At 47.4% G+C, this 27,242-nt stretch overlaps 1 protein-coding gene across 7 annotated transcripts in view; it reads left to right on the top strand.

Annotated features, from left to right (window-relative positions):
* ANO4 (anoctamin 4) overlaps positions 1 to 27,242 on the top strand; it is a 381,965-nt gene that overhangs the window by 93,893 nt on the left and 260,830 nt on the right. The gene's annotated exons all lie outside the window — the stretch shown is intronic.

The following is a 27,242-nucleotide window of genomic DNA, read 5'->3' as shown; positions in this document are numbered from 1 at the left end:
GCTTCATGAAGGGTCTGTGGATTCCAACTCAGGTCGCCATTCTGTGCGAGTGCTTTGCCCACTGTGCCATCTCCAGGCATCTGCAGTCTCTTTCTTGCGTCAGCTGTGCCTGTAATTCATTGTCTTTGAGGACTTAGGCCAACCTAAGGCAGTGGTTCTCAACCTTCCTGATGCTGTGACCCTTCAATACAGTTCCTCACGTTGTCGTGACACCCACCCCCCAACCAATAAATTATTTTATAACTCTTATTTTGCCACTGTTATGAACTGTAATGTAAATATCTCATATGCAGGGTATTTGATATGTAACCCTCAAAGGGGACGTTGTGACCCACAGGTTGAGAACTGCTGCACTAAAGGCAGAAGTCATTAAACTTTTGATGAACTCACCTGGTGTTTCATGTGTGTGTACCTCCCTCCCATAATCACACTCCAGATGCTCTTCAGCAATGTTTTTGACTCAGCCTGATCAATGCTTCCAAAGGATGCTTTTATAGTATCTCTTTGTGTTGCACCTCAGCGGTCTCTTTCTAAAGTAGAGTGAGTGGTTTTCCTTCCAGCCTGAAGCTCCTGGAATAATGACTTGTGAGACTCAAAATATATATACAAATACTTAGACCATATAGGTAAGTCTGACCAGCCCATGACTTAAAGTAACCTACTTATACTAATCTACATTCTGCCATATGGCTGCTTACCTCTGCTCAGATGTCATGTGTTTGTCCTCTTCATGTCTTCCTGGGCAAATCCCATACCTGGCTCTATCCCAGAATACTTTCTGTCTGCCTAATGTCCCAGTTTCTATTCTACCCTTTCCCATAGGCCATAGATTTTTTAATTGACAGGCAATGCATCCATACAATACATAAGGGGTTCTCTTTGGTTATTGTCATCTTAATGCACATTTTGGCTTTCCTTCCCTTGGCCACAAAAATCTCTCTCACATTTGACCTCAGAACTATAGTGTGATCAGGCTACTTTCCAATTTGCCCCATTTGGGGCATTTCTGTAATTGACCATTTCTGGTCAGTCCTGGGTTTTCGGTCTTACTGATACTTTTATTCCATTCTTAACAATGAATTTGTTTGTTACAGGATCTTGCTAAATAGCCCCTGGCTTGGTAGTCCAGAAAAATGACAAGATCTGTAAATAAAGACTGAGAGAAATGTCTTTGTCTTGATTGACTTGTGAGTGGCTTTGACATCATAGATGAATTTCTGATTTCTCCAGCAGGAGTTTCTAAGTCAGGACTCAGAATATATAGACATCACTCATTGGAGGACAAAATTCATTCCTTGTTAACAACATGTAGGTTTCATAATAATTTATTTAATGAAGTATTTACATATCACCTTGGTATGATAAATTTCATACAAGAGAATATATTTATACAAATGTATTAGTGACTAATTTGTTTGTTAGAGACAGGATCTCACTCTGTAGCTATGGCAGTCCTGGAACTTTCTAGAAAGCCCAGGTTGAACTCAAACTTCTAGCAATCCTACCTCAGGCTCATCAGCGCTCATACTATGGGCACATAACTTCAAACATGACTGATGAAGGCCTTAAAAATCCTTCTGCCCTGACCTCCCCTTAGTCCTCCACCCTCTTTAACCATTCTTCAGATGTAGACAGCCAACTGTCCTTTCACTATTTCATGGCCTCTTGCCTTTGCTTTGATCATTTGTTTATTTAGAAACCTTTACCTCGGCATGTTTTTCCTTCGCTTGATACAATATATCATTCCTTAAACCTCCTTCAAATGGAGTTTTCCTCAGAAAATGTGGCATACCACCCTAGTTTGAGTTTGCTGCTTCGGGTTTTTGCTACCATTTCATCCACATGGAGTGATCGTAACATTAGTGTGTATATTATATACTCAATAGTGAGTTTTCTAGAAGTATTTGCTATCTCTGCTATTTGCTTGGTGTTTGTTTAACCAAAGAGCCATGTGTTGCGGTTCTTGCTCTACAAGGTTTAAAATTCAGGTATCGACTTGTGTCTTTAAAGACTGGCCCTTGTACCTGTTGGATGAAGAGCCCAGGGACTTTGTAGAAAACTTAAAAAAAAAATAAGGTTAATCTAAAATTACGTTCATTAAAGTGCTAGAGGGTTACTAGAATATCTTGGATATAGGCCTCATCCTGACTGGCACCCCTTGAAAACTTTGGGTAGCCTTCAGAAGTGGGTATGTAAAAGGTGGGAGCTGAAATATGTTTGTCTAAGGCTGGGCATTGTCTTGAGTCATTCCAGGCTAATTTTCAGGAAACCTATAAACTGTAGGTTACTCTCACATAGCTAAAGGAAAGTAAAGGTGGGAGAAGTTTTCATGTAGTGATAAAAGAGCTAGTTTTAAGGCTTAAAAATGTTTAATATTGATGCACTTTATCACAAAGAACTATATAAACAAAGCACCCATTTGATTACTTAGTATGCAGCATCTATCTAATGAGAGAGATAGGCACTGATGAAAGAATACTAGTTACTTTACAGTTTAGATTATTTGGTTTTATTCTCAGAGAGGTCAAACTCTAGATTAATTACTTGGAGTAAGTACTCACCCTCCCTCCAGCTTTCAGATATTCTCAGTGAGTGGTGGCTGGGTTTCTCAGAAGACATTTGGTGATATCTGGAGACATAGCAGATCACCACAACTTGGAGGCTAATCCTAGCTAGCATTTAGTGGACAGAGGCCAACACTACCGTAAGAATTCTACAACTAGCTCCCAACTATCATCTAAAATCTCAATAGTACGCACAACATCCCTGCTTTCAGCTTACCGTAAACTCCTTACGCCTAGTTCATTCACAAATGTAGGCTGATCAGGATTAGGATGTTAGGTGAGTTCCATAGTCCAGTAGATCTTTAAATGGTGTTATAGTGATTTTTCAATGAATTAAATAATCTAAGCAGAGGAGAATGATTATAACCCAAAACAGATGTTCTGCACTCCTCTGATTCAGCATTCTCAAACATCAGTTAAATAGAATTTGTTGAAAACAGAATAGATTAAGATGTTTATTATTTCAGTAGTGTGACAGTTTTACAGTACTGTTAGGTAGGGTGTGTAGAGAAGGGGGCACAGCTATTTAACGATGGAAATCTTAAATGCTATGACTTGGCTGGAAACTATATTTAAGCAAATAATAACACACACACACACACACACACACACACACATATATATACTTACAATTTAAAGCAAGATATGACAGTGATATAAAATTGCTAATTTTTTTTCAAGACAGGGTTTCTCTGTGTAGCCTTGGATGTCCTGGGCCTTGCTCTGTAGACCAGGCTGGCCTCGAACTCACAGCTATTCACCTGCCTCTGCCTCCCGAGTGCTGGGATTAAAGGCATGCGCCACCACTGCCCGGCTTAAAATTAACATCTTAGTGTGCTGAACCTTAACAGCTTTAGATAAATTCAAATGAGCATCTACTATACTGACAGAATTTTTATATTATTAATTTATTTTGTTGAAACCCACGGTGGTGGATGATGTTTTAGTTCACCTACAAATACTTCTGTGCAATGAAATTTGACATAAAACCGAGAACAGGTTTCAAAAGCAACCGCGTACACCCAAACCATATTTTCCCCCTAAGTGTGGGTTCTAAATCTCTGTCTAAACTGTTTTATATAATAGGGTGAAAACATGCACAGCTTCAGCTGGCAGCAGAGGGGGAAGAGAGCGACTTTTCTTTTTGCTGAGCCTCCTGCCACGGTTCTCTTTCTACCCTACCTTCTTCGCCTCCCTGAGTAGTGGGGGTCTTTATTAACGGTGCCCAAATTCGAGGGCACATCAATCGTTAGATGGTGGACATTGTCTTGCTTGTTTCCAACCCCTGATGCCCAGCATGTAGGGCTGAAGAGCATCCCTGACCCCAACCGGGCAGCCCCAGGATCGCCGTCCCTCCTGGACACCGGTTTGACTCCCCCTCGGGCCTTCAATACACTTCTTACTGTTCTTCCATCCCTTTTTTTTTTTCCAACTTCTTTTGGTCTTTACAACCAGATCCATCCATCAATCTATGAAGATATTTTAAAAATAATTATTTTTGTTTTGTGGTGTGTGTGTGTGTGTGTGTGTGTGTGTGTGTGTGTGTGTTGCACACATGTGGATCTCAAGACAAGTTTTTGGGGAGCTGGTTCTCACCTCCCATCTTGCTCTGAGTCAGAACATCTTGGCGTTTCTTTTCCTTTACCACGTACTCCAGGCTAGCTGGCCCAAAGGTGTCAGGAAATGTGCTGTCTCTGCTTCCTCTTTCACCATAGGAGTGCTGGGATCACAGATGTAAACTCCTGTATCTGGCTCTTCATGTTGGCTTCTGGGGTCTGGACTCAGGTCATCGTGCACTTACAGCAAGCGCTGTTACCCGTTGGACTTTATCCCTGGACTTTCTTCATTTTTATTAACAAAGAAACTCTCCTCAAAAGGCTCACTGATAATCTCACCTGTTTTCTTCACCGTCCACGAAGAAAATAGACTTTAAGGCAAATGCCCATTTCTCCCCTTTCCCAACTGTTACACCACAAGAAAATTTACAGAGCATCAACGATGGATGCTTTAAAAAAAAAAGCATTCATTTTACTCTGCGCTGAGATTTTTGGCATGACTGTCTCAAGAAAACCCAAGCACAAGTCTCGTAATTGAGGAAAATTTAAGTCAGTAAGCTGATCTCGAACTCACCAAGTTAAAAAAGAAATGGGATGTCTTGGAGCTGTCAGTAGTGCTTTGCAACGCTTTCTCTACCACCATGTCAATTAGCATTTCCTCCCTCAAAATAGAAGCGGGAAAATGTTATCCAGAGGTTGAGGCTCTGACCTGCTTCCTCTATGGGGATTAGCAGTAAAAGCTTCCTTCAGGGGATGTTGGCCTGCAGGATAGGGTTTTTAATATCAATATCTGTTTCTTCGTGTTTGCGAGGAAACTGGTACAGGGATAGGTAGTTTCCATCTTTCTATGTTGTCATCCCGATCCTGACTGATCTTTTCATTCGTGATAGAAATCCCAGCGATTGATGGTGTGCTCATGGGGGCCGTCTTTCGTGTCTCTAACGTCTTCTTTCTCAGTATGAGAATCCATGGTCTTGCAGCCGGTTTACCTAGTGTGGCCAGATCATTGCCGCTACACTTTCGAATACAAACGCAGGTGGCTGTCAGGACTGAAGAGGCACTACCACTCCCATTGGCTCCTAAATTCATTTGTGGATGCCCTGGAGGAAACTGTCAACTGCTTTATTTATAGAAATGGTGTGTGCAGTGTAGTCATGTCTAGTGAGTCGCCATATGGTCTCTTAATATGCCATCAAGTGGGTAATCAAAGCTTAGAAACGAATTTTCGGGAACTAATAAAGCAACTGTGATGTATAGACTGAACATCATTTGTGACGATAAATGTTGGTGGCTTGAGCACCGGGGGGGAAGCTTTGCTTTCTCTCAGCCTTTTTGTAGATAAAAGTTTTTTTTAATGGTGCTCAGTGCATACAGCGCTCACATTTTTAAAACTATAGAAGCTACGCATCTTATTGTTAAATGTATCAGTATGGCATGGGAGAATAAAAATGAGATGACCTCGTTTGCCTTCCTGATCCCCAAATCCACTCTTGAGGTCACATGAAGGAAAGAGCAGAGATGGAACCAACATCACATGTACAAGGCTTAAAAAGTATAATTGCATCATGATCATATATATGGTGATTTAATTTGTTTTTTTAAAAATGGATTTGTCCTAGGAAGTGTCCTAACAATGTCCTAGGAAGGATATAGGGCTGCCCCAGGGTTTCCAGCAACGTCATAGCTGCACTGCAGTTTATGTGAGCCCTCTCTTGAAAAACAAGGCTGTTACTGTTGTTTCGTGGTTATGAGCAATGACCACGTGCATCGGTATATCTTTGCATACACAGTTTACATTTACTAATGGAATTGGTTTGTCAACATACATGTGTTGAAATTTGATGAGATCCCCAGTGACATTAACATGTCATTCATCACTGACTAGAAGGGTCCATTTCCCCTCACCTCATCAGGGCCTTATGCTCCTCTTTGATAGGGAAACATTTTGTATATACTTTAGTGTTTTGGTGCATAAGCCCTACTCACACTCACCAAATAGGATCCTTTCTTAACCCATGGAAATGATGACACAATAGAAAACAAAAATAAACGAAAAAATTCCAAAGATGTGGATCTCTTGAGTGCCTAAACAAGACTGAAGCAAGTGAAAGATTATTTTGTGGCATTCCAAGGCTTCGGCTTCCCTCTGTGCTGAACCACAAACCAACTAGATAGGATTACAAGCAAACTTAGCCAGCCTAGATTGCCTTGACAAGTCAGCATGTAGCAACTTTATTTCCCCTTCTTTCTTCAAAGTCACAACCCAAGTCTTACTACTTCAGTCGGAGAAAGCCCACACCTAGCTGTGTGCACATGCCTTGAGACTTAGCAAGTTCTCTCCTGTGAGTGTGGATGCACACACATTCACACATACCCCCCACATGCATACACACACATGCACACACATGCAGGTACATCATAACACACATGCACACACACTGGTACTTATACACACATACATGCACACACACAGGCGTCCATACACACATGCATGCACACTTGCACACACATGCATATATACATGTATGTACACATACAAACATACACACATGCATACACACCAATGCAGTAGTTAAAAAAAAACAGTAGGTGAGGAGAATGGAGGGAGGAAAGGAAGAACATCATCCCAGCATCTGGGAGGAGGAACAGCTCTGGGCCTTCTTTGTGGTCAATCATAATTTATAGCTTGGTAGGCCAGGTGAAGGCAAAGGCTCAGGTGGTAAAGGAAACTTGAACTTCCAGGAGGGCCTGCCAAAGTGTGTCAGATGCTCCTCCCTCACCCGTGCTCTGTGTGTGTGTGTTAGATGCTCCTCCCTCACCCATGCTCTGTGTGTGTGTTAGATGCTCCTCCCTCACCCATGCTCTGTGTGTGTCAGATGCTCCTTCCTCACCCATGCTCTGTGTGTGTGTGTCAGATGCTCCTTCCTCACCCATGCTCTGTGTGTGTGTGTTAGATGCTCCTCCCTCACCCATGCTCTGTGTGTGTGTTAGATGCTCCTCCCTCACCCGTGCTCTGTGTGTGTGTCAGATGCTCCTCCCTCACCCGTGCTCTGTGTGTGTGTGTTAGATGCTCCTCCCTCACCCGTGCTCTGTGTGTGTGTGTCAGATGCTCCTCCCTCACCCATGCTCTGTGTGTGTGTCAGATGCTCCTTCCTCACCCATGCTCTGTGTGTGTGTCAGATGCTCCTTCCTCACCCATGCTCTGTGTGTGTGTCAGATGCTCCTCCCTCACCCGTGCTCTGTGTGTGTGTCAGATGCTCCTCCCTCACCCATGCTCTGTGTGTGTGTCAGATGCTCCTCCCTCACCCATGCTCTGTGTGTGTGTTAGATGCTCCTCCCTCACCCGTGCTCTGTGTGTGTGTTAGATGCTCCTCCCTCACCCGTGCTCTGTGTGTGTGTCAGATGCTCCTCCCTCACCCATGCTCTGTGTGTGTGTCAGATGCTCCTTCCTCACCCATGCTCTGTGTGTGTGTCAGATGCTCCTCCCTCACCCGTGCTCTGTGTGTGTGTCAGATGCTCCTCCCTCACCCGTGCTCTGTGTGTGTGTGTTAGATGCTCCTCCCTCACCCGTGCTCTGTGTGTGTGTGTTAGATGCTCCTCCCTCACCCGTGCTCTGTGTGTGTGTGTTAGATGCTCCTCCATCACCCGTGCTCTGTGTGTGTGTTAGATGCTCCTCCCTCACCCGTGCTCTGTGTGTGTGTCAGATGCTCCTCCCTCACCCGTGCTCTGTGTGTGTGTTAGATGCTCCTCCCTCACCCGTGCTCTGTGTGTGTGTCAGATGCTCCTCCCTCACCCATGCTCTGTGTGTGTGTCAGATGCTCCTTCCTCACCCATGCTCTGTGTGTGTGTCAGATGCTCCTCCCTCACCCGTGCTCTGTGTGTGTGTCAGATGCTCCTCCCTCACCCGTGCTCTGTGTGTGTGTGTTAGATGCTCCTCCCTCACCCGTGCTCTGTGTGTGTGTGTTAGATGCTCCTCCCTCACCCGTGCTCTGTGTGTGTGTGTTAGATGCTCCTCCATCACCCGTGCTCTGTGTGTGTGTTAGATGCTCCTCCCTCACCCGTGCTCTGTGTGTGTGTTAGATGCTCCTCCCTCACCCATGCTCTGTGTGTGTGTTAGATGCTCCTCCCTCACCCGTGCTCTGTGTGTGTGTTAGATGCTCCTCCCTCACCCGTGCTCTGTGTGTGTGTTAGATGCTCCTCCCTCACCCGTGCTCTGTGTGTGTGTTAGATGCTCCTCCCTCACCCGTGCTCTGTGTGTGTGTTAGATGCTCCTCCGTCACCCATGCTCTGTGTGTGTGTTAGATGCTCCTCCCTCACCCATGCTCTGTGTGTGTGTTAGATGCTCCTCCCTCACCCGTGCTCTGTGTGTGTGTTAGATGCTCCTCCCTCACCCATGCTCTGTGTGTGTGTGTCAGATGCTCCTCCCTCACCCATGCTCTGTGTGTGTGTTAGATGCTCCTCCCTCACCCGTGCTCTGTGTGTGTGTTAGATGCTCCTCCCTCACCCGTGCTCTGTGTGTGTGTCAGATGCTCCTCCCTCACCCGTGCTCTGTGTGTGTGTCAGATGCTCCTCCCTCACCCGTGCTCTGTGTGTGTGTTAGATGCTCCTCCATCACCCATGCTCTGTGTGTGTGTTAGATGCTCCTCCCTCACCCATGCTCTGTGTGTGTGTTAGATGCTCCTCCCTCACCCGTGCTCTGTGTGTGTGTCAGATGCTCCTCCCTCACCCATGCTCTGTGTGTGTGTGTCAGATGCTCCTTCCTCACCCGTGCTCTGTGTGTGTGTTAGATGCTCCTCCCTCACCCGTGCTCTGTGTGTGTGTCAGATGCTCCTCCCTCACCCATGCTCTGTGTGTGTGTGTCAGATGCTCTTCCCTCACCCGTGCTCTGTGTGTGTGTGTCAGATGCTCCTCCCTCACCCATGCTCTGTGTGTGTGTGTCAGATGCTCCTTCCTCACCCATGCTCTGTGTGTGTGTCAGATGCTCCTTCCTCACCCATGCTCTGTGTGTGTGTGTCAGATGCTCTTCCCTCACCCGTGCTCTGTGTGTGTGTGTCAGATGCTCCTCCCTCACCCATGCTCTGTGTGTGTGTTAGATGCTCCTTCCTCACCCATGCTCTGTGTGTGTGTCAGATGCTCCTTCCTCACCCATGCTCTGTGTGTGTGTCAGATGCTCCTCCCTCACCCGTGCTCTGTGTGTGTGTCAGATGCTCCTCCCTCACCCGTGCTCTGTGTGTGTGTCAGATGCTCCTCCCTCACCCGTGCTCTGTGTGTGTGTGTCAGATGCTCCTCCCTCACCCATGATCTCTCTGTGTGTGTCAGATGCTCCTCCCTCACCCGTGCTCTGTGTGTGTGTGTTAGATGCTCCTTCCTCACCCATGCTCTGTGTGTGTGTGTCAGATGCTCCTCCCTCACCCATGCTCTGTGTGTGTGTCAGATGCTCCTCCCTCACCCGTGCTCTGTGTGTGTGTCAGATGCTCCTCCCTCACCCGTGCTCTGTGTGTGTGTTAGATGCTCCTCCCTCACCCGTGCTCTCTGTGTGTGTGTTAGATGCTCCTCCCTCACCCATGCTCTGTGTGTGTGTTTGATGCTCCTCCCTCACCCGTGCTCTGTGTGTGTGTTTGATGCTCCTCCCTCACCCGTGCTCTGTGTGTGTGTGTGTCAGATGCTCCTCCCTCACCCATGCTCTGTGTGTGTGTCAGATGCTCCTCCCTCACCCATGATCTCTCTCTGTGTGTGTTAGATGCTCCTCCCTCACCCATGCTCTGTGTGTGTGTTTGATGCTCCTCCCTCACCCGTGCTCTGTGTGTGTGTTTGATGCTCCTCCCTCACCCGTGCTCTGTGTGTGTGTGTGTCAGATGCTCCTCCCTCACCCGTGCTCTGTGTGTGTGTCAGAAGCTCCTCCCTCACCCATGCTCTGTGTGTGTGTTAGATGCTCCTCCCTCACCCATGCTGTGTGTGTGTGTCAGATGCTCCTCCCTCACCCATGATCTCTGTGTGTGTGTTAGATGCTCCTCCCTCACCCATGCTCTGTGTGTGTGTCAGATGCTCCTCCCTCACCCATGCTCTGTGTGTGTGTCAGATGCTCCTCCCTCACCCATGATCTCTCTCTGTGTGTGTTAGATGCTCCTCCCTCACCCATGCTCTGTGTGTGTGTTAGATGCTCCTCCCTCACCCATGCTGTGTGTGTGTGTCAGATGCTCCTCCCTCACCCATGATCTCTGTGTGTGTGTTAGATGCTCCTCCCTCACCCGTGCTCTGTGTGTGTCAGATGCTCCTCCCTCACCCGTGCTCTGTGTGTGTGTCAGATGCTCCTCCTTCACCCATGCTCTGTGTGTGTGTGTGTCAGATGCTCCTCCCTCACCCATGCTCTGTGTGTGTGTTAGATGCTCCTCCCTCACCCGTGCTCTGTGTGTGTGTTAGATGCTCCTCCCTCACCCGTGCTCTGTGTGTGTCAGAAGCTCCTCCCTCACCCATGCTCTGTGTGTGTGTCAGATGCTCCTTCCTCACCCATGCTCTGTGTGTGTGTCAGATGCTCCTCCCTCACCCATGCTCTGTGTGTGTGTGTGTTAGATGCTCCTCCCTCACCCATGCTGTGTGTGTGTGTCAGATGCTCCTCCCTCACCCATGATCTCTGTGTGTGTGTTAGATGCTCCTCCCTCACCCATGCTGTGTGTGTGTGTCAGATGCTCCTCCCTCACCCATGATCTCTGTGTGTGTGTTAGATGCTCCTCCCTCACCCATGCTCTCTGTGTGTGTTAGATGCTCCTCCCTCACCCATGCTCTGTGTGTGTGTGTCAGATGCTCCTCCCTCACCCATGATCTCTGTGTGTGTGTCAGATGCTCCTCCCTCACCCATGCTGTGTGTGTGTGTTAGATGCTCCTCCGTCACCCATGCTCTGTGTGTGTGTCAGATGCTCCTCCATCACCCATGCTGTGTGTGTGTGTTAGATGCTCCTCCGTCACCCATGCTCTGTGTGTGTGTCAGATGCTCCTCCATCACCCATGCTCTGTGTGTGTGTCAGATGCTCCTCCCTCACCCATGCTGTGTGTGTGTGTTAGATGCTCCTCCGTCACCCATGCTCTGTGTGTGTGTCAGATGCTCCTCCCTCACCCATGATCTCTGTGTGTGTGTCAGATGCTCCTCCCTCACCCATGCTGTGTGTGTGTGTTAGATGCTCCTCCGTCACCCATGCTCTGTGTGTGTGTTAGATGCTCCTCCCTCACCCATGCTCTGTGTGTGTGTGTGTTAGATGCTCCTCCGTCACCCATGCTCTGTGTGTGTGTTAGATGCTCCTCCCTCACCCGTGCTCTGTGTGTGTGTTTGATGCTCCTCCCTCACCCATGCTCTGTGTGTGTGTGTGTCAGATGCTCCTTCGTCACCCATGCTCTGTGTGTGTGTGTGTCAGATGCTCCTCCCTCACCCGTGCTCTGTGTGTGTGTTTGATGCTCCTCCCTCACCCGTGCTCTGTGTGTGTGTCAGATGCTCCTCCCTCACCCGTGCTCTGTGTGTGTGTTAGATGCTCCTTCCTCACCCGTGCTCTGTGTGTGTGTTAGATGCTCCTCCCTCACCCATGCTCTGTGTGTGTGTTAGATGCTCCTCCCTCACCCATGCTCTGTGTGTGTGTGTGTTAGATGCTCCTCCGTCACCCATGCTCTGTGTGTGTGTTAGATGCTCCTCCCTCACCCATGCTCTGTGTGTGTGTGTGTTAGATGCTCCTCCGTCACCCATGCTCTGTGTGTGTGTTAGATGCTCCTCCCTCACCCGTGCTCTCTGTGTGTGTGTTAGATGCTCCTCCCTCACCCGTGCTCTGTGTGTGTGTCAGATGCTCCTCCCTCACCCGTGCTCTGTGTGTGTGTTAGATGCTCCTCCCTCACCCATGCTCTGTGTGTGTGTTTGATGCTCCTCCCTCACCCATGCTCTGTGTGTGTGTGTGTCAGATGCTCCTCCCTCACCCGTGCTCTGTGTGTGTGTTAGATGCTCCTCCCTCACCCGTGCTCTGTGTGTGTGTTTGATGCTCCTCCCTCACCCATGCTCTGTGTGTGTGTGTGTCAGATGCTCCTCCGTCACCCATGCTCTGTGTGTGTGTGTGTCAGATGCTCTTCCCTCACCCGTGCTCTGTGTGTGTGTTTGATGCTCCTCCCTCACCCGTGCTCTGTGTGTGTCAGATGCTCCTCCCTCACCCGTGCTCTGTGTGTGTGTCAGATGCTCCTCCCTCACCCATGCTCTGTGTGTGTGTTAGATGCTCCTCCCTCACCCATGCTCTGTGTGTGTGTTAGATGCTCCTCCCTCACCCGTGCTCTCTGTGTGTGTGTTAGATGCTCCTCCCTCACCCGTGCTCTGTGTGTGTGTCAGATGCTCCTCCCTCACCCGTGCTCTGTGTGTGTGTTAGATGCTCCTCCCTCACCCGTGCTCTGTGTGTGTGTTTGATGCTCCTCCCTCACCCATGCTCTGTGTGTGTGTGTGTTAGATGCTCCTCCGTCACCCATGCTCTGTGTGTGTGTTAGATGCTCCTCCCTCACCCGTGCTCTCTGTGTGTGTGTTAGATGCTCCTCCCTCACCCGTGCTCTGTGTGTGTGTCAGATGCTCCTCCCTCACCCGTGCTCTGTGTGTGTGTTAGATGCTCCTCCCTCACCCATGCTCTGTGTGTGTGTTTGATGCTCCTCCCTCACCCATGCTCTGTGTGTGTGTGTGTCAGATGCTCCTCCCTCACCCGTGCTCTGTGTGTGTGTTAGATGCTCCTCCCTCACCCGTGCTCTGTGTGTGTGTTTGATGCTCCTCCCTCACCCATGCTCTGTGTGTGTGTGTGTCAGATGCTCCTCCGTCACCCATGCTCTGTGTGTGTGTGTGTCAGATGCTCTTCCCTCACCCGTGCTCTGTGTGTGTGTTTGATGCTCCTCCCTCACCCGTGCTCTGTGTGTGTCAGATGCTCCTCCCTCACCCGTGCTCTGTGTGTGTGTCAGATGCTCCTCCCTCACCCATGCTCTGTGTGTGTGTTAGATGCTCCTCCCTCACCCATGCTCTGTGTGTGTGTTAGATGCTCCTCCCTCACCCGTGCTCTCTGTGTGTGTGTTAGATGCTCCTCCCTCACCCGTGCTCTGTGTGTGTGTTAGATGCTCCTCCCTCACCCGTGCTCTGTGTGTGTGTTTGATGCTCCTCCCTCACCCATGCTCTGTGTGTGTGTGTGTTAGATGCTCCTCCGTCACCCATGCTCTGTGTGTGTGTTAGATGCTCCTCCCTCACCCGTGCTCTCTGTGTGTGTGTTAGATGCTCCTCCCTCACCCGTGCTCTGTGTGTGTGTCAGATGCTCCTCCCTCACCCGTGCTCTGTGTGTGTGTTAGATGCTCCTCCCTCACCCATGCTCTGTGTGTGTGTTTGATGCTCCTCCCTCACCCATGCTCTGTGTGTGTGTTAGATGCTCCTCCCTCACCCGTGCTCTCTGTGTGTGTGTTAGATGCTCCTCCCTCACCCGTGCTCTGTGTGTGTGTCAGATGCTCCTCCCTCACCCGTGCTCTGTGTGTGTGTTAGATGCTCCTCCCTCACCCATGCTCTGTGTGTGTGTTAGATGCTCCTCCCTCACCCGTGCTCTCTGTGTGTGTGTTAGATGCTCCTCCCTCACCCGTGCTCTGTGTGTGTGTCAGATGCTCCTCCCTCACCCGTGCTCTGTGTGTGTGTTAGATGCTCCTCCCTCACCCATGCTCTGTGTGTGTGTTTGATGCTCCTCCCTCACCCATGCTCTGTGTGTGTGTGTGTCAGATGCTCCTCCCTCACCCGTGCTCTGTGTGTGTGTTAGATGCTCCTCCCTCACCCGTGCTCTGTGTGTGTGTTAGATGCTCCTCCCTCACCCGTGCTCTCTGTGTGTGTGTTAGATGCTCCTCCCTCACCCGTGCTCTGTGTGTGTGTCAGATGCTCCTCCCTCACCCGTGCTCTGTGTGTGTGTTAGATGCTCCTCCCTCACCCATGCTCTGTGTGTGTGTTTGATGCTCCTCCCTCACCCATGCTCTGTGTGTGTGTGTGTCAGATGCTCCTCCCTCACCCGTGCTCTGTGTGTGTGTTAGATGCTCCTCCCTCACCCGTGCTCTGTGTGTGTGTTTGATGCTCCTCCCTCACCCATGCTCTGTGTGTGTGTGTGTCAGATGCTCCTCCGTCACCCATGCTCTGTGTGTGTGTGTGTCAGATGCTCTTCCCTCACCCGTGCTCTGTGTGTGTGTTTGATGCTCCTCCCTCACCCGTGCTCTGTGTGTGTCAGATGCTCCTCCCTCACCCGTGCTCTGTGTGTGTGTCAGATGCTCCTCCCTCACCCATGCTCTGTGTGTGTGTTAGATGCTCCTCCCTCACCCATGCTCTGTGTGTGTGTTAGATGCTCCTCCCTCACCCGTGCTCTCTGTGTGTGTGTCAGATGCTCCTCCCTCACCCGTGCTCTGTGTGTGTGTCAGATGCTCCTCCCTCACCCGTGCTCTGTGTGTGTGTTAGATGCTCCTCCCTCACCCGTGCTCTGTGTGTGTGTTTGATGCTCCTCCCTCACCCATGCTCTGTGTGTGTGTGTGTCAGATGCTCCTCCGTCACCCATGCTCTGTGTGTGTGTTTGATGCTCCTCCCTCACCCATGCTCTGTGTGTGTGTTAGATGCTCCTCCCTCACCCATGCTCTGTGTGTGTGTTAGATGCTCCTTCCTCACCCGTGCTCTGTGTGTGTGTGTGTTTGATGCTCCTCCCTCACCCGTGCTCTGTGTGTGTGTCAGATGCTCCTCCCTCACCCGTGCTCTGTGTGTGTGTGTGTTAGATGCTCCTTCCTCACCCGTGCTCTGTGTGTGTGTCAGATGCTCCTCCCTCACCCATGCTCTGTGTGTGTGTTAGATGCTCCTCCCTCACCCGTGCTCTGTGTGTGTGTTAGATGCTCCTCCCTCACCCGTGCTCTGTGTGTGTGTTAGATGCTCCTCCCTCACCCGTGCTCTGTGTGTGTGTTTGATGCTCCTCCCTCACCCATGCTCTGTGTGTGTGTTAGATGCTCCTCCCTCACCCATGCTCTGTGTGTGTGTGTGTTAGATGCTCCTCCCTCACCCATGCTCTGTGTGTGTGTCAGATGCTCCTCCCTCACCCGTGCTCTGTGTGTGTGTCAGATGCTCCTCCCTCACCCATGCTCTGTGTGTGTGTCAGATGCTCCTCCGTCACCCGTGCTCTGTGTGTGTGTTAGATGCTCCTTCCTCACCCGTGCTCTGTGTGTGTGTTAGATGCTCCTCCCTCACCCATGCTCTGTGTGTGTGTTAGATGCTCCTCCCTCACCCATGCTCTGTGTGTGTGTTAGATGCTCCTCCCTCACCCGTGCTCTGTGTGTGTGTTAGATGCTCCTCCGTCACCCATGCTCTGTGTGTGTGTTAGATGCTCCTCCCTCACCCGTGCTCTGTGTGTGTGTTTGATGCTCCTCTCTCACCCATGCTCTGTGTGTGTGTTAGATGCTCCTCCCTCACCCATGCTCTGTGTGTGTGTTAGATGCTCCTCCCTCACCCGTGCTCTGTGTGTGTGTGTGTTAGATGCTCCTCCGTCACCCATGCTCTGTGTGTGTGTTAGATGCTCCTCCCTCACCCGTGCTCTGTGTGTGTGTGTGTTAGATGCTCCTCCGTCACCCATGCTCTGTGTGTGTGTCAGATGCTCCTCCCTCACCCATGCTCTGTGTGTGTGTGTGTTTGATGCTCCTCCCTCACCCGTGCTCTGTGTGTGTGTTTGATGCTCCTCCCTCACCCATGCTCTGTGTGTGTGTGTGTCAGATGCTCCTCCCTCACCCATGCTCTGTGTGTGTGTTAGATGCTCCTCCCTCACCCGTGCTCTGTGTGTGTGTTTGATGCTCCTCCCTCACCCGTGCTCTGTGTGTGTGTCAGATGCTCCTCCCTCACCCGTGCTCTGTGTGTGTGTTTGATGCTCCTCCCTCACCCGTGCTCTGTGTGTGTGTTTGATGCTCCTCCCTCACCCGTGCTCTGTGTGTGTGTTTGATGCTCCTCCCTCACCCGTGCTCTGTGTGTGTGTGTCAGATGCTCCTCCCTCACCCGTGCTCTGTGTGTGTGTGTGTTAGATGCTCCTCCCTCACCCATGCTCTGTGTGTGTGTCAGATGCTCCTCCCTCACCCGTGCTCTGTGTGTGTGTGTGTTAGATGCTCCTCCCTCACCCGTGCTCTGTGTGTGTGTGTGTCAGATGCTCCTCCGTCACCCATGCTCTGTGTGTGTTTGATGCTCCTCCCTCACCCGTGCTCTGTGTGTGTGTCAGATGCTCCTCCCTCACCCGTGCTCTGTGTGTGTGTTTGATGCTCCTCCCTCACCCGTGCTCTGTGTGTGTGTTTGATGCTCCTCCCTCACCCGTGCTCTGTGTGTGTGTGTCAGATGCTCCTCCCTCACCCATGCTCTGTGTGTGTGTTAGATGCTCCTCCCTCACCCATGCTCTGTGTGTGTGTGTGTTAGATGCTCCTCCCTCACCCATGCTCTGTGTGTGTGTCAGATGCTCCTCCCTCACCCGTGCTCTGTGTGTGTGTCAGATGCTCCTCCCTCACCCATGCTCTGTGTGTGTGTCAGATGCTCCTCCGTCACCCGTGCTCTGTGTGTGTGTTAGATGCTCCTTCCTCACCCATGCTCTGTGTGTGTGTTAGATGCTCCTCCCTCACCCATGCTCTGTGTGTGTGTTTGATGCTCCTCCCTCACCCGTGCTCTGTGTGTGTGTCAGATGCTCCTCCCTCACCCATGCTCTGTGTGTGTGTTAGATGCTCCTCCCTCACCCGTGCTCTGTGTGTGTGTTTGATGCTCCTCCCTCACCCGTGCTCTGTGTGTGTGTCAGATGCTCCTCCCTCACCCATGCTCTGTGTGTGTGTTAGATGCTCCTCCCTCACCCGTGCTCTGTGTGTGTGTTAGATGCTCCTCCCTCACCCATGCTCTGTGTGTGTGTTAGATGCTCCTCCCTCACCCGTGCTCTGTGTGTGTGTTTGATGCTCCTCCGTCACCCGTGCTCTGTGTGTGTGTCAGATGCTCCTCCCTCACCCGTGCTCTGTGTGTGTCAGATGCTCCTCCCTCACCCGTGCTCTGTGTGTGTGTTAGATGCTCCTCCCTCACCCATGCTCTGTGTGTGTGTTAGATGCTCCTCCCTCACCCATGCTCTGTGTGTGTGTTAGATGCTCCTCCCTCACCCGTGCTCTGTGTGTGTGTGTGTTAGATGCTCCTCCCTCACCCATGCTCTGTGTGTGTGTTTGATGCTCCTCCCTCACCCGTGCTCTGTGTGTGTGTCAGATGCTCCTCCCTCACCCATGCTCTGTGTGTGTGTTAGATGCTCCTCCCTCACCCGTGCTCTGTGTGTGTGTTAGATGCTCCTCCCTCACCCATGCTCTGTGTGTGTGTTAGATGCTCCTCCCTCACCCGTGCTCTGTGTGTGTGTGTGTTAGATGCTCCTCCCTCACCCATGCTCTGTGTGTGTGTCAGATGCTCCTCCCTCACCCGTGCTCTGTGTGTGTGTCAGATGCTCCTCCCTCACCCATGCTCTGTGTGTGTGTCAGATGCTCCTCCCTCACCCATGCTCTGTGTGTGTGTGTGTCAGATGCTCCTCCCTCACCCGTGCTCTGTGTGTGTGTCAGATGCTCTTCCCTCACCCGTGCTCTGTGTGTGTGTTTGATGCTCCTCCCTCACCCATGATCTCTGTGTGTGTGTCAGATGCTCCTCCCTCACCCATGCTCTGTGTGTGTGTGTGTCAGATGCTCCTCCCTCACCCATGCTCTGTGTGTGTGTGTGTCAGATGCTCCTCCCTCACCCGTGCTCTGTGTGTGTGTTAGATGCTCCTCCCTCACCCATGATCTCTGTGTGTGTGTCAGATGCTCCTCCCTCACCCATGCTCTGTGTGTGTGTGTGTCAGATGCTCCTCCCTCACCCATGATCTCTGTGTGTGTCAGATGCTCCTCCCTCACCCATGCTCTGTGTGTGTGTGTGTCAGATGCTCCTCCCTCACCCATGATCTCTGTGTGTGTGTCAGATGCTCCTCCCTCACCCATGCTCTGTGTGTGTGTTTGATGCTCCTCCCTCACCCATGCTCTGTGTGTGTGTGTGTCAGATGCTCCTCCCTCACCCATGATCTCTGTGTGTGTGTCAGATGCTCCTCCCTCACCCATGCTCTGTGTGTGTGTCAGATGCTCCTCCCTCACCCATGCTCTGTGTGTGTGTGTTAGATGCTCCTCCCTCACCCATGCTCTGTGTGTGTGTGTGTCAGATGCTCCTCCCTCACCCGTGCTCTGTGTGTGTGTCAGATGCTCTTCCCTCACCCGTGCTCTGTGTGTGTGTGTGTCAGATGCTCCTCCCTCACCCGTGCTCTGTGTGTGTGTCAGATGCTCCTCCCTCACCCATGCTCTGTGTGTGTGTGTGTCAGATGCTCCTCCCTCACCCATGATCTCTGTGTGTGTGTCAGATGCTCCTCCCTCACCCATGCTCTGTGTGTGTGTTAGATGCTCCTCCCTCACCCGTGCTCTCTGTGTGTGTGTTAGATGCTCCTCCCTCACCCGTGCTCTGTGTGTGTGTCAGATGCTCCTCCCTCACCCATGCTCTGTGTGTGTGTTAGATGCTCCTCCCTCACCCATGCTCTGTGTGTGTGTGTTAGATGCTCCTCCCTCACCCATGCTCTCTGTGGTCTGTTTTGGTTTCTTGATCTTCTTTTTCTTGAGTTGCAGAAATCGCTATGTAGCTACCTTTGCAGAGCTTATCATTCGTTGCACCCTGCTTTGTTCTGTGCTTTTATTATTATTTTTCTTCTTCTCTTTCTACCAACATCACTTTCATGAACAAAATTCAATCCCATTTTCCCCATTCAAATATTATTTTTCTTTTAAATCAAAGACTTCCAGATAGCTCACCACACCATGGAGGCTGTTCACATTGTGCCTCTGCTCAACGTTACCTGTGTTACCCGGTTCTCACGTTATGAAAACGCCTTATCAAAAGTGTAGAAATATACACTTTCACTATATCACATTAGTGCATTTCCAGTCAAACAATTTGCTTTATAGTTTAAATTAATTTACATAGGTGGCAAACCCTATGATAAACCAGACTCAAATTCTGCATCAAAAGCAGGAGGTCATCTATAATTAGATTACCAAAGGAAATGACTAGGTTGATATAATACCGCTCACTTCTCATAAGAATAAAAAGCAACTGCTCTTGTCATTTAAACACCAAATAACTTCTCTTTTCCCTCTGGTCTGCATATTAGATGGAACTCTGGGAATCTGGAGAAGACTTCATGGTGTCTTCCTAGACTAGAAACACATACCACAAAGTGCTTTCAAACAATTCTATGTGAAACAATTTTAAAGCTAGTTTATTCGCGTAAGTCAATCATTTTTTTTTCTTTTTGAATAAATTTTCTTATACTTCCCTCCTCCCATTAGCTACTCAGGATGGGACTGCAGTCTCCAAGGAATTTTTAGACCTAAAAGCTGTAGTTTTCCTGTAGTTTGAAATGACTCCACAGGCATCCACAAAAAGCAAAACCTTTTTGTAGAATGAGCTATTATACATGCACAGTGTGTATTTGATGAAGTGGTAGGCAGTTACAGAGTACATAAACATGCACTGTATTAGAACAGTTCACATATAGAACAGTAATTGGATTTCTCAAACAGTAGCCTACTAGTTGGACAATAGGAATAAAAATGTTATAAATTTAGTCATAAAAAGTACCGCTGAAAGATGGTTTTAAAAAATATTCTTCAATATTTTTCTGAGTGCAAGTGGGCAGATGGATAGTTGAAAAATAACATCATCATAAAGAGTAAGTGAGATTATTTTCAACTTATTTTTCATAACTGGGAGCTTGGTTTTTTGTACCCCGGGTCTCATGCATGCTATACAAGTGATTGACCAATTCCTTAGACCCCAGTTGGGAACTGTCCGTTTCTATTTCTTAATTGTTATTTTATATGTATACATATTTTGCACGTGTGTGCGCGCGCACACACACACACACACACACACATGGCTGTCATGTGGGTGCTGGGAATTGAACCTAGGTCCTCTCCAAGAGTAGCAATTGTTATTATCCATTATGTCACCAGGTACACATGGGAGCTTTTTAAAAACCTATTGTTGCTTCTTTGTGAGTTTCACATCATGTACCCCAGTCTTGCTCACCTCACCATCTCCTCATATCCACTCTTTCCTCTTGCAACCCTCCCCCAAATTAGAAACACACACACACACACACACACACACACACACACACACACACACACTGTCGAAAACATCTCATCATGGAAGCTGTACCATGTCACAAAGTGTCCCAGAGTATATTCGTCTGTCCACGCATCTTCACTTGCAAATGTTCATTGCAGTGAGTTATTGGTCTAGTTTGAGGTCTCTGGCTTCTGTGACACCATCAACATTAGATCCTCACTGCACTCCTTTCAGTTATCATGTCATTGCCCCGTGTCATGGAGACCCCGCTGCTTTGGATCAGCAGGACTGGCCCTTTCATAATCCAGTCATTTGCAGATGATGTAAATTTTGGGGCGGGCCAACTCAGAGCTCCGAATCTGGGCCTGGGTGGTAGCTGAACTGACCAGCATGTGGCTTTCCCTCATTTGCACCACCAGGGTGATCTCTCCAGCACTGCTCCACCTAGACCACCCAGTGCTGTCTTTGGCAGGAAACAGGGTGGGCTCCTCCTGCTCTCATGCCCTCAGGACAGTTCACCATGTCTATGCTTTCATAGGCAGCTCCACTGTACTGCTCGGTCAGGGTGCAGGGACCACATTCCCAAGTGCTGCCACATGCGAGGGGCTGGGACAGCTCTCCTGCTCCCACACACTTGTGGCAGGCTCATCCACGCTTTCGTCATATGGGTCAGCTCCACTCTGTTTCCCAGGCAAGGTGCAGGGCTCACTCTCCTGAGCGCTACAGCCCACTCACACGAGAGCTTTTGAGGCTCTGGAATCAGAGTGTACTATGAAGAGGACTTGCCCAAACCTCAAGATTCCCTCTCTCTCTCTCTCTCTCTCTCTCTCTCTCTCTCTCTCTCTCTCTCTCTCTCTTTCTCTCTCTCTCTCTCTCTATATATATATATATGTGTGTGTGTGTGTGTGTGTGTGTGTGTGTGTGTGTGTGTGTGTGAATGAGACTTTTTAAAAACTACTTTCTGACTGTTAATATTTTCACTTTGAGAAGACCACCAAGGAGATAAGCTTCTTGTCAAGTCTGTGAGGGGTTATGTGAACTAGGTTAGCCTCTGGGCATGCCCGGGAAGGATAGTTTAGATAACACTGGAGGCTGAGCTGGGAAGACCCACCTTACCTGTTGGGTAGTGGCATCTGGTGAGCTGAGGGCTGGATAACAGGAGAAAGTACACTAAACACTGAACACAAGTATTCACCACTCTCCTTCCTTACTGTAAACATGTGTGACCAGCTGCACTAAGATTCAGTTGCCACGTCTTCCTTAACAGGATGCCCCACACCCTTGAACTCTGTATATGTCTTTGCTTTTGTATGTTGCTTTTGTCACAGTGATGGGACCCATGGCTTCTAAGCTTCCCAACTCCATGCTATTGTTAGGAACTTGGACAGGTAGGGCAGTACTAATAGAAAAGAAAGACCAAACCAGTGTGACAAATTTTATACAAACTTCCAACCAAATATTCTGTTTAGTTTACATTTTTATGTTTATGGATTTTCTAAATAAGTTTTCTTCAAATGGGCACGAAATGACTTCTGGACGTGAATACGGTATCATATTTGCTGGCGTTCTGCAGAAATGCAATTCTGGGTAATGCCAACTTGTCACAGATGGGGATAAATTATCCTAAATATCCAAATGTTACATAAAGCAACATTGGCAGCTATTGGGGCAGATCTTATCAATGAAGTAACCAGAGCTCTGAATGTTTACTTCACAGAGGAAATCACTTCCTGGACCAGAAAATTAAGTTGTCATAGAAACGCCCATGCATATATTTTGTTTTGGTTGGAGTACTGAAAGATTAAATAGATTTATGGAGAAAGAAAGCAATTTTCCATATTTGCACATTTTATCATTTTAAAATGTATTTATTGATATCTACTTTTAAAAGCACTTGGGCAGGTGCACAGTTGTGTGTGTGTGTGTGTGTGTGTGTGTGTGTGTGTGTGTGTGTACATGTGAATGCAATTTCTCAAGATGCTCATCTACCTGCTTTTTGAGACAAGGACTCTCAATGGCCTGTACTTCACCAACTAGGATGAGCAAGCTGGCCAGCAAGCCCCAGAGAGCAGCCAATTTTCATTTCTAAGCCATGCCTGGCTTTTTACATGGGTTCTGGTGATCAAACTGAAGCATGGTACATACTGAACTCGAAAGGAGTTTTTAATATTAAAAGACGAGAAAGTATTCTTTTTGTCAACTATCTGTACATTTCTGTGGAAAACCTTTATGAGAGTGAATCTGGTTGTTCCAAAATGTTGTGTTTTCAATATGATTTTTTTTCTCATTGTAAATTATTTTTTAATTTTGTATCATTAAATTAACCTACCTGGTATCATTTGCAGAACACAGAATGGAGATTGTCTCATCTGTCTTGGCTATTATATACAGACTCCAAAGAAAAACAATGCCATCTACCATTTTTTAAAAAATTTTCTGGCAAGCTTATACTTATTGAAGACTAGCTATCATCTGGCTATGCCAGAATCTTGATTGATTTGATTTAATTTGATTCTTTAACTACTCTGAAAAATTTTCTATTTCTTGATGTGTAATTTGAAAGAGAGTAGATGATACTCAGATGACACCTCGTGGCATCAAGCTGAGCCATATCATCCAGATAACCAGACACGCATATCTAAAGAACAGAACAGCCCTGTCACAATCGACAAGGCAGTTCTGGTTCCTAATAAGAACTGTGAGTGTCCAGGCCTCACTTGTGATGGTCTCAGCTAGACTCAAGGTCTAAGACTTCAGTAACCAGCTTCTCACTTTGTGTGAAAATTTGAAACACTTAATTATAGACATAAATATGTTACCATATTATTTAACAATAATTTTGTTTGCCAAATGACTTAGGGCACGAGAGCATTTGTTTACAGGTCTTTCGTAGGCAGGGTGTGAGTCTCATATCCTTATCTTCATGATAGGATGATTGAAAATTTTCAAATATGTTCTGTTATGATACAGAATGTGGCAAGGGGGTACCCCTGGCAAGCCGAGCCAAGTTGAACCCCTGATAAATCTGATGTAAAGGGGTTTACTGGGGGGGGGGGAGAGGAATGAGGACCTGGGGATGGGGTAGAGGCAGACAAGTAGACATGTAGACAGACAGACAGACAGACAGACAGACAGACAGACAGACAGGAGCAGAGCCATGAGGGCAGAGAGTTAGAAAGAGGGAGGGGGGGACACACTGAGAACAGAGAGGGGGACAGAGAAAGCTAGACTGGAGAGCTGGTACTTTTTTTCAATGTTACAAACATTTTAATGAAGTTATAGTATTAATAATATTACCCATAATGTTAATATAACCTCAAGTATTGGCCAGAAGGTATGAACATTTTGAGTCTACCTATATAAACTGCACATGGCCCTACAAAAAGAGGCGTGGAAACAGTAATATCTATTTGATTATTATATGAGGTACAAAGATTCTTACAAAGAGAATATGATAAAAACTGTAGTTTATTATTGGCTAAATTAAATTTATATTTTATGTATTATATACTGTGGGCTAATATTTGGAGAGGTATGTCTTTCAAATGTTTTTGAGAATAAATGTAAGCTTTATTAGCTTTGTAAATATGAATTAAATAAAATGTTCTTGGAGATGCATTCTCAACCAAATTTATGGAGGAAAATTCCTATTGCATTTAAATTAACTCATATTTAAGCATAATGTACATAGTATAAGTCAAGGGGTTTGTTGGCTCTATATTTTACCAGAAAGTTGATAACATTTTTATTTTCTAAAAAAAGATGAGCAGGTACTTTTTTATCTGCAACACACCTGGCACACCTGGTGCCCCTGGTGGTGGCAGGTGATGACATAAGCAATTGCTAGGTCCCTGGGGGTAGGCCAGTGGAATCTCCTGTATGCTAATGTACTCTTGATATGTTCACATGCTATTTTTGCTATTTTAAGATTGTAGACAATACCTAAACTATACAAATTACTTTATTATAGTAAATCTTATCAAAGCCTTGGGGTGTGTATCAGCAAAGAATTGGACTAATCGATCATTAACCTGTGCAATGTAAGAATTCATAACTTAGCCAAGCTCTGTTTGTGGGTGGGTTATGCTCTGTCATGATTAACATGCTGCTTCATGATAAGCATAGTTTAGTTTGGTGATTTCTATGACAAAATACTGTGTAGCAAAGTGAAAAATCTGAACTGAAGTATGAAAAACAACTAGAGTGAGAGAGAGCCGTGTAGGAATATATATATATGCAGATTTTAAAGTGCTTGTATAAAGTCAGAAGTATAAATATTTTTGAAGGTATAATTGAGAAAGAAAAATGTAATGAAAATGGTGTTTACCCACAGAAAGATCACAGAGCTCATTCACTCAATATAATATAATAATATTTTGATGGATGCAGCTTATGCAATGTCTACAGGAACCCAGAAGCAGCCATTAACATTGATGTATAGAGATCAACTAATTTTATTCATGGGTATGATGGCTAATGCCTCTTTTCTGTTTGTACTTGGCACCTACCGAGTTGGGCGCTGTCCACGGTGCTGAAGCGGGCTAGGGGCTGGTGCTTGTGGGGAAATGTGTAGAGGCGATTTCTCCTTCCAGCTACAGTATCTACCCACTTCCCCAATGCTGCGCTCCCATTGCAAATGCAACATGTACACCAATCTGGAGCTTTTATTATTATTGGTGTTTTCAAGGACGAGGGCTCACTAGAGATCCCAAAACTTACCTTGACTGAAACTGAGTTCCTTGTATTTTCCCCCTCAGATCTCCCAGCAGCCTTCACATTTCAGTGAATGGCAACTCCATTAAAAAAATGAAATCATTTCGTTGAGAACTTTATACATATATATATGATGAGATACAATTATATACATGGCCAACTTCCTTCTCCAGCTTCTCCTGGGTCCCCCTCACATGGCCTCCTCCCAGCCCTGTGTCCTTTTGCACTCTCCCTTTTCAAAATGTTAAAAGATGTTCCCATCGAATTAATTGTTTAATCAATCAAGTTTTTGACAAATGTAGCCTTGGCTGTTGTGACACTCTCTATGTAGACCAGGCTGGCCTTGAACTTGTAAGTTCACTTGCCTCTGCCTTATTAGTGCTGGGATTAAAGACATGCATCACCAGTCTCAGACTTTCATCTAATTTTTGGCTGTGAACCTAGCCTTTAATAACTGAGCCATCTCTCCAGCCCCTCTCATTTAATTTTTAATACAACAGACTCTGACTATGTTTTTCTTCTCCCTCAACTCCTCCTACGTCCTACCTTACCTCCTTATCCACTCAACTTTATGATCTCTCTTTTTCTCTCACTCAAAAATACCTCACAAGATCTGACTCTCACATGAACTCTGGTGCCCCTTTTCTGACCACGTCCCCTGGATGGGGAGGCCTGGTGGCACTCAGAGGAAGGATAGCAAGTTACCAAGAAGAGACTCGATAATCTTAGAGCATATATAGGGGGTGGAAGTCTCCTTCAATCACAGATATAGGGGAGGGGAGAGGGGGGGAAGTGGGAGGGAGGGAAGAATGGGAGGAAACAGGGGAAGGGCTAACAATCAAGATGTAATATGAATAAATTAATAAAAAATGGTAAAAAAAAAAACCTCACAAAACCAAAAATCCATCCACCCCCAATTAGAAGCCCTCTCACTAAGCCTTGCTACTGTATTCCCCAGAAGGTGGGCTTGTTGAAGAGTTGCTTGTCAGTTGTATGGGTTGAATCTTTTATGTAATCCTTCACTCACATTCTATAGGCACTGACTCTCCCCATAAAACAAACAGAACCTTATCAGTGCTCATGACCCCACTGGGACCCTCCTTCTGCAGGTGACCTTCATGTCTTTCTGCTATTGGTCATCTGCTTTTATCTTGTCCCCTTCCCATGCTTTCTTTCCAAAGTCTACTTAACAAGGTAGCAGTAGTACCCCTGAAAGGTCCAAGCGCAGCCATGTTGTTCACTGTTTAGAATCCTGGGGTGGTTTGCTGCTTCAGCAGGAGCCAAGGTCCTCACAGCAAATCAAGTGACTTGGGTGTCTGTACAGGGCTCGTGTCCCTCGCTTGCTCTGGGACACTTCATCCCAGGCACAGAGCATTTTGGCAATTCCCGAACATACTGAATGATCTTGCTATGGGACCTTTGTACTTGCTTCTCTCCAAAGGGATCTTATCATCATTATATGCAGGGATAGTTTCTACACTTCCTTGAGGTCTTTATTTTAAAAAAATTATTAATATTCTTCCTGGTTCCCTATTTAGCCTTTTTTTTTTTCAATAAAAGGAAACAAAAGAACCTTGTACCTTCTTAAGTCTGTATCTTATCCTAGTATTTTTCTTAATATTTCCTTACTTTGGAAATCTATGTGTTTTAAGTAAATATATTTTATGTGCTCTTATGTGTAGATTAGTTCCTGGCACATAGTAGGAACTCATTAGATATTTAGCAACTTACTGAATGAATAGAACCATGTTCACAAATGAATATTTTCAAGAGCACACCATGCTGATATTTGATGGTAGAAACAGATACAGCTCTTCTTCTCTCAGATCGCTACTCCTTAGAAAAAGGAAAACTATTTAGTGCTGGATAACTCACGGTTAAGATTCTAACACTGAACAGAGTGTGACTTTGACCTTCATAGATGTAAACGTGCTAGAGGACGTGAGGTCTCTACTCTCACTCTTGCTTTTGTTATTCACGCCCATTTATAACACACGTGTGTCCCAGGGAAGCTGGAGGCTTCTGGTGGTGCTGAGTTAAGAGATGTCTGTTTCAAGGCATTGCAAGTGGGTTGAACTACATTCCCTGTTGGGCTTTAGTTCCAGAAACAGGGTTTGGATACATGCTCGTGATAAAAAGGATCTGATAAGTTGCACCAGCCACAAGGGGGTGCTAAACATTCATTTCAGTGTAGGATTCAGGGTGTCGGGCATGGCAAGATGT

Source organism: Acomys minous (assembly GCF_964271855.1).
Source record: "Acomys minous genome assembly, chromosome: 9".
In the NCBI taxonomy this organism is placed as follows: Eukaryota; Metazoa; Chordata; class Mammalia; order Rodentia; family Muridae; genus Acomys; species Acomys minous.
The sequence above is the reverse complement of the archived record's forward strand: the minus strand, read 5'-3'. Positions and strand labels throughout refer to the sequence as shown.